This window comes from Rhinoderma darwinii, unplaced genomic scaffold (genome assembly GCF_050947455.1).
Source record: "Rhinoderma darwinii isolate aRhiDar2 unplaced genomic scaffold, aRhiDar2.hap1 Scaffold_667, whole genome shotgun sequence".
Classification (NCBI taxonomy): domain Eukaryota; kingdom Metazoa; phylum Chordata; class Amphibia; order Anura; family Rhinodermatidae; genus Rhinoderma; species Rhinoderma darwinii.
In genome coordinates, this window is record NW_027464224.1 from 179,336 (window position 1) to 186,254 (window position 6,919).

The 6,919-nt window shown below is 40.0% G+C and overlaps 3 pseudogenes; all 3 read left to right on the forward strand.

Annotated features, from left to right (window-relative positions):
* Positions 1 to 258: 258 nt before the first annotated feature.
* LOC142728058 (5S ribosomal RNA) lies at positions 259 to 377 on the forward strand (annotated as a pseudogene).
* Positions 378 to 1,727: 1,350 nt separating this feature from the next.
* LOC142728057 (5S ribosomal RNA) lies at positions 1,728 to 1,846 on the forward strand (annotated as a pseudogene).
* Positions 1,847 to 2,650: 804 nt separating this feature from the next.
* On the forward strand, positions 2,651 to 2,769 carry LOC142728059 (5S ribosomal RNA; annotated as a pseudogene).
* Positions 2,770 to 6,919: the final 4,150 nt, after the last annotated feature.

Consider the following 6,919-nt stretch of genomic DNA (forward strand, 5'->3'; position numbering starts at 1 on the left):
ATTGACATATTGTCATGCTGTTTCGATTTTGTTTCACAATCGATAATAAAGGACTATTGACTAATGCTTTAATAGTCAATGGCCGTTCTAAACTGAATGTGCCTTCTCTCGTCAAATCGCATTAGAACAATGCCTTAAGACCTCACTAGTACCAGTGTGGGAGGCTGTCTTGGAATCCGTGGTGCTGTTGACTTATTATGTCATTTAGATTTTGCTTCACAATCGATTAAAAAAGGACTAAGGACTAAAGTTTTACATGTCAATGGTCATTCTAAGCTGAATGTCTCTGCTCTCGTCCGATCGCAGAAGTTACCTGGCTTAAGGCCTCATTAGTACCAGTGTGGGAGTCTGTCTGGGAATCTGTGGTGCTGTTGACCTATTGTTATGCCGTTTAGATTTTGTTTCACAGTCGATTAAAAAGGACAATAGACTAAAGCTTTAAAAGTTAATGATCATTCTAAGCTGAAATGTGCCTTCTCTCGTCAAATCGCAAGAAAAACACCTTGAGGCTGTGTTCACACGACCTCTTTTCAGATGTAATAAAGGCATTTTACGCCTAGAATTACGCCTGAAAAGACATGTCCAATACGTCGGCAAACATCTGCCCATTACTTTCAATGGGTTTACGATATACTGTGCCAACGACCTGTCATTTTACGCGATGCTGTCAAAAGACAGCAAATGAAGTGCAGGAAATGTCTTGGTCCGTAATGGCAGCCGTTTTTCATTGACTCCTTTGAAAAACAGCTCCAATTACGTACGAGCAATTACGTCTGAAATTCAGGAGCTGTTTTCTCCTAAAAACAGCTCCGTATTTTCAGACGTATTTGCCGTTATCGTGTGCACATACCCTAAGACCTCGCTAGTACCAGTGTGGGAGACTGTCTGGGAATCTGTGGTGCTGTTGACCTATTGTTATGCGGTTTAGATTTTGTTTCACAATCGACTAAAAAGGACTATGGACTAAATTTTCAAAAGTCAATGGCCATTCTAAGCGGAATGTGCATGCTCACATCAGATCACAGAAGTTACACAGCTTAAGCCCTTGCTAGTACCAGTGTAGGAGACTGTCTTGGAATCCCTGGTGCTGTTGACATATTGTTATGCCATTTAGATTTTGTTTCACAATCGATTAAAAAGAAAAATAGACTAAAGCTTTTAAAGTTAATGGCCATTCTAAGCTGAAATGTGCCTTTTCTCGTCAAATCGCAGAAGAATAACACTTTAAAACCTCGCTAGTACCAGTGTGGGAAATTGTCTGGGTATCCGTGGTGCTGTTGACCTAACGCTTTGTTGTTTAGATTTTGTTTCATAATCGATTAAAAAAAGACTGTGGACTAAATCTTTAAAGGTCAATGGCCATTCTAAACTGAATGTGCCTGCTCCCATCAGAACGCAGAAGTTACACAGATTAAGACCTCGCTAGTAGCAGTGTGGGAGGCTATTTGGGAATCCGTGGTACTGCAGGCTTATTGTTTGCCGTTTAGATTTTGTTTCACAATTGATTAAAAAAGGACTATGGATTAAATTTTTTAATGTCAATGGCCATTCTAAGCTGAATCTTCCTTCTCTCGTCAGTTCGTAGAAGTTACACAGTTTAAGGCCTTGTTAGAACCAATGTGAGAGGCTGTCAGGGAATCCGTGGTGCCGTTGATTTATTATTATTTTGTTTCACAATCGATTAAAAAAGGACTATGGACTAAAGACAAAAGACTAAAGATAAAGATGTCAATGGCCGTTCTAAGCTGAATGTACCTCCTCTCGTCAGATCGCAGTAGTTACATGGCTTAAGGCCTCGGTAGTACCAGTGTGGGAGACCGTCTGGGAATCTGTGGTGCTGTTGACCTATTGTTATGCTGTTTAGATTTTGCTTCACAATCGATTAAAAAGGACTATGGATTAAAGCACTTAATGTCAATTGCGATTCTAAACTTGATGTGCCTGCTCTCGTCAGATTCCAATACTCACATGACGTTGGGCCTCGCTAGTACCAGTGTGAGCGATTCCGTGGTGCTGCTGACCTATTGTAATTCTGTTTAGATTTTGTTTCACAATCAATTAAAAAGGACTATGGATTAAAGCATTTAATGGCAATGGCCATTGTAAACTTAGTGTGCTTGCTGTCGTCAGATCACATAAGTTACACAGCTTAAGGCCTCGCTAGTACGAGTGTGGAAGACTGTCTCGGAATCCGTGGTGCTGTTGTCCTACCACTTTGTTGTTTAGATTTTATTTCACAATCGATTAAAAAAAGACTGTGGACTTAATCTATAAAAGTCAATAGCCGTTCTAAGCTGAATTTTCCTGCCCTCGTCAGATTGCAGAACTTCCACAGCTTAAGACCTCGCTAGTAGCAGTGTGGGAGGCTATCTGGGAATCCATGGTACTATAGGCTTATTGTTTGCCGTTTAGATTTTGTTTCACAATTGATTAAAAAAGGACTATGGATTAAAGGTTTTAATGTCAATGGCCATTCTAAGCTGAATCTGCCTGCTCTTGTCACATCACAGAAGTTACACATTTTAAGGCCTCGTTAGTACCAATGTGGGAGACTGTCTGGGAATCCGTGGTGCGGTTGACTTCTTATTATGTAGTTTAGCTTTTGTTTCACAATCGATTAAAAAAAGGACTATGGACTAAAGCTAAATATGTCAATAGCCATTCTAAGCTGAATGTGCCTGCTCTCGTCATATCGCAGAAGTTACACAGCTTAAGGCCTCGCTAGTACCAGTGTGGGAGACTGTTTGGGAATCCGTGGTGCGGTTGCCTTTTTAGTATGTCGTTTAGATTTTGTTTCACAAACGAATAAAAAGGACTATGGATTAAAGCATTTGATGTCAATGGCCATTCTAAGCTGAATGTGCCTGCTCTTGCCAGATCGCAGAAGTTACACAGCTTAAGGACTCGCTAGTACCAGTGTGGGAGACTGTCTGGGAATCCGTGGTGCGGTTGCCTTTTTATTATGTCGTTTAGATTTTGTTTCACAATCGATTAAAAAGGACTATGGATTATAGCATTTAATGTGAATGGCCGTTCTAAGCGGAATGTGCCTGCTCATCAGATCGCAGAAGTTACACAGCTAAAGGCTTCGCTAGTACTAGTGTGGGAGACTGTCTGGGATTCTGTGGTGTGGTTGACTTTTTATTATGTCGTTCGATTTTGTTTCACAATCGATTAAAAAGGACTATGGAATAAATCAACAAATGTCAATGGCCATTCTAAGTTGAATGTACCTGCTCTCCTCTAATCGCAGAAGATACACAGCTTAAGGCCTCGCTAGTACCAGTGTGGGAGACTGTCTGGGAATCAGTGGTGCGGTTGACCTTTTATTATATCGTTTAGATTTTGTTTCACAATCGATTAAAAAGGACTATGGATTAAAGCATTTAATGTCAATGGCCAATCTAAGCTGAATGTGCCTGCTTTCGTCAGATCGCAGAAGTTACACAGCTTAAAGGGGTTGTCCCAAGTTGACTAAAAAATTTTTTTTTATACATTCTAAGCAGGAAATGAATTTTAAAACATTTGGTGTTAAAAAAAAAAAAAAATTCATTTCCTAAGTGCCTTTTTTTTACACTTGATAACTCAGCAAGTGCTGCTTATCATTTCTAAAAAGGGACGTGAGCGGCTCGATGTCAATCAAACCGCTCTGCTCTGCAGTGTGCGCGGTCCCGATGTTGCTAGATACTGTAGTTCTAGCAACATCGGGAGAATGTTCGTCTCAAGCGGGCATGGTAAGCCCGATTGAGACTAACTTACCGTGAATGTCATCTACACTACACTACACTACACTACACTACACCCCGTTTCGGCAAGCCACTTTTCCCTCCCCCCTCCCTGTCACTACATTTTTGTTTTTTGTACCCACCGCATCGGTGCTGCATCAGCACCCGGCGAACAAGTAAAAATATATTTAAAAAAAATAAACTCACCTAAGACGTTCTAACGGCGCTCTGAACGGTCCCGTCACTTGCCATCTTCCTTCTTCTTGGCGCCGCTCGCATTCATAGTAACAATGCGTTGTGGCGCAGATGACGTAATCATATCAGGCCCACGTGAGTACGTCACCTGCGCCCACCGCTATGTTATTGTGAATGGGAGAAGAAAAGTGACGGGACCGTTCAGCTCTTCGTGGGAACGTCTTAGGTGAGTTTATTTTTGTATGTATGTTGCCATGTATGTAAGTATGTATGTATGTATGTTTGTATGTTTGCATGTATGTTGTCATGTATGTATGTTGTCATGTATGTATGTATGTATGTATGTATGTTGTCATGTTTGTATGTGTATATGTGCATGTGTGTTTTCATGTATGTTTGCATGTATGTATGTTTGCATGTATGTATGTATGTTTGCTTGTATGTATGTTTTCATGTATGTATGTTGTCATGTTTGTATGTGTATATGTGCATGTATGTTTGCATGTATGTATGTTTTCATGTATGTATGTATGTTTGCATGTATGTATGTTTTCTTGTATGTATGTTGTCATGTTTGTATGTGTGTATGTGTTTTCATGTAGGTATGTTTACATGTATGTATGTTTGTATGTTTTCATGTATGTATGTTGTCATGTTTGTATGTGTATATGTGCATGTATGTGTATATGTGCATGTATGTTTTCATGTATGTATGTTTGCATGTATGTATGTTTGCATGTATGTATGCATGTATGTTTGCATTTATGCATGTTTGCATGTATGTATGTTTGCATGTATGTATGTATGTTTGCTTGTATGTATGTTGTCATGTTTGTATGTGTATATGTGCATGTATGTGTATATGTGCATGTATGTTTTCATGTATGTATGTTTGCATGTATGTATGCATGTATGTTTGCATTTATGTATGTTTGCATGTATGTATGTTTGTTTGTATGTATGTTTGTTTGTATGTATGTTTGCTTGTATGTATGTTGTCATGTTTGTATGTGTATATGTGCATGTATGTGTATATGTGCATGTATGTTTGCATGTATGTATGTTTGCATGTATGTTTGCATTTATGTATGTTTGCATGTATGTATGTATGTATGTTTGCATGTATGTATGTATGTTTGCATGTATGTATGTATGTTTGCATGTATGTATGTTTGCATGCATGTATGTTTGCATGTATGTATGCATGTATGTTTGCATGTATGTATGTTTGCATGTATGTATGTTTGCATATATGTATGTATGTATGTATGTATGTTTGCTTGTATGTATGTATGTTGTCATGTTTGTATGTGTATATTTGCATGTATGTGTATATGTGCATGTATGTTTGCATGTATGTATGTTTGCATGTATGTATGTTTGCATGTATGTATGTTTGCATGTATGTATGCATGTATGTTTGCATTTATGTATGTTTGCATGTATGTATGTATGTTTAAATTCACTGTATTAAATAATATATATAATTGTGCTCCCACAATATAGAAAAATTTTGGAAATTCACTGAAGTGACATATGAGTAAAATATACCTTTTATTATAGTAACTCGCTAAAAACAGGGGTAACACACCACTGTGAAAAAAGCCCCACCGTGTATATTAAAAAATGTATTAAACAGTAAACACTGAATCATTTAGATAAGTATATCTCAGTGTTTATACCGATATTCACCGGAATCAGCATTTAACCTGGGTATAACAATAGTACGAGCCCCAAGAACACACCAGGGTCCGTGATCAACACCGGAATCTCCTAGCGCTGGGTCCACCACAATGCTACTGTCCCCTATGCAACAATCCCATATACAAAAACGACCCTACGCGTTTCAAATACTCATCCTCAGGGGTCCGTATCTTGGTCACTCTGGCCTAATTACCAGCGATAGAATATTCAAGCAGCAGATATTCTGCTGCGCATCACGGAAGGATGCTCGCGTCGATGTCAGCGGCATACTTCATTTCGGGCACTGAGTTGCTATAAGCACCAAACTCCACCCCTCGTATTTGGCGGCGCTGTACGAACTAACCAATCACAGCGCCCCCTGAATTCGTGACACCTGTCCATGTGACTCCCGGCCGTCAGCTGACAACCAAGAATCATCATCGACCGCATCTGAACGAACACGCAGGCGCAGTGGAAGCCACGGACGCATCGCCCATGCTGCCAAAGAAAGAGCAAGGTAAGAGCAGAACGATATAGAATATAGGGTATATCTTGCGGGACAGTTACCCACCGCAAGTGGACTACCTCAAAACAACTCTTTTATTGTAAACACATATTGGATAGATGAATGCGGTGTCCCTCACATTACGAAATCTGGATTAAAAACCTGTTATACACGACCTAGCCAATTGGCCATATCAATCAGAGTGCACTATGCAAAAAAACAACCCACCCGTTGAAGCAACCAAATTATTAACCCGGCTGCTTAGAGATGGATAATATTGCATGTTAAATAAAGCACGTGTAATTAGTCTGCTCGTTTAGACCCGCTGGTTGTGTACATGCCAGTCTGTGGATCCATTGGGCTTCCTTGCGTAGAATTAGATTGTCCCAGTCCCCTCCTCTTTTTGGAGGTCTAATAAGTTCAATTGCTTGAAACTTTAAACATTCTGCACGACCCTGGTGTTTAGCATGTACGTGTTTCGATATCGGGGTATCCCTAGCATGGACAATATCTCCAACATGCTCCCTTATCCGGCGCCGAAATTGTCGCACCGTTTTACCCACATAATTAAGGGGGCATGGACATGTGATAAGGTAAACCACCCCCGCTGTTTTGCAGTTGACAAAATCACGAATGTCGTACTCCTCTTGTGTTGCGACACTCGTAAACCTGTTCCCTTTGAGGATGAAGTCGCAGGCCTTGCAGCTACCACATCTATATGTACCTGGTGTTTGTCTATCCAGCCATGTGCCCCTCGGTATAATAGGCTCAAAACAGCTATGCATGACTCTATCCCTAATGTTCTTCCCTC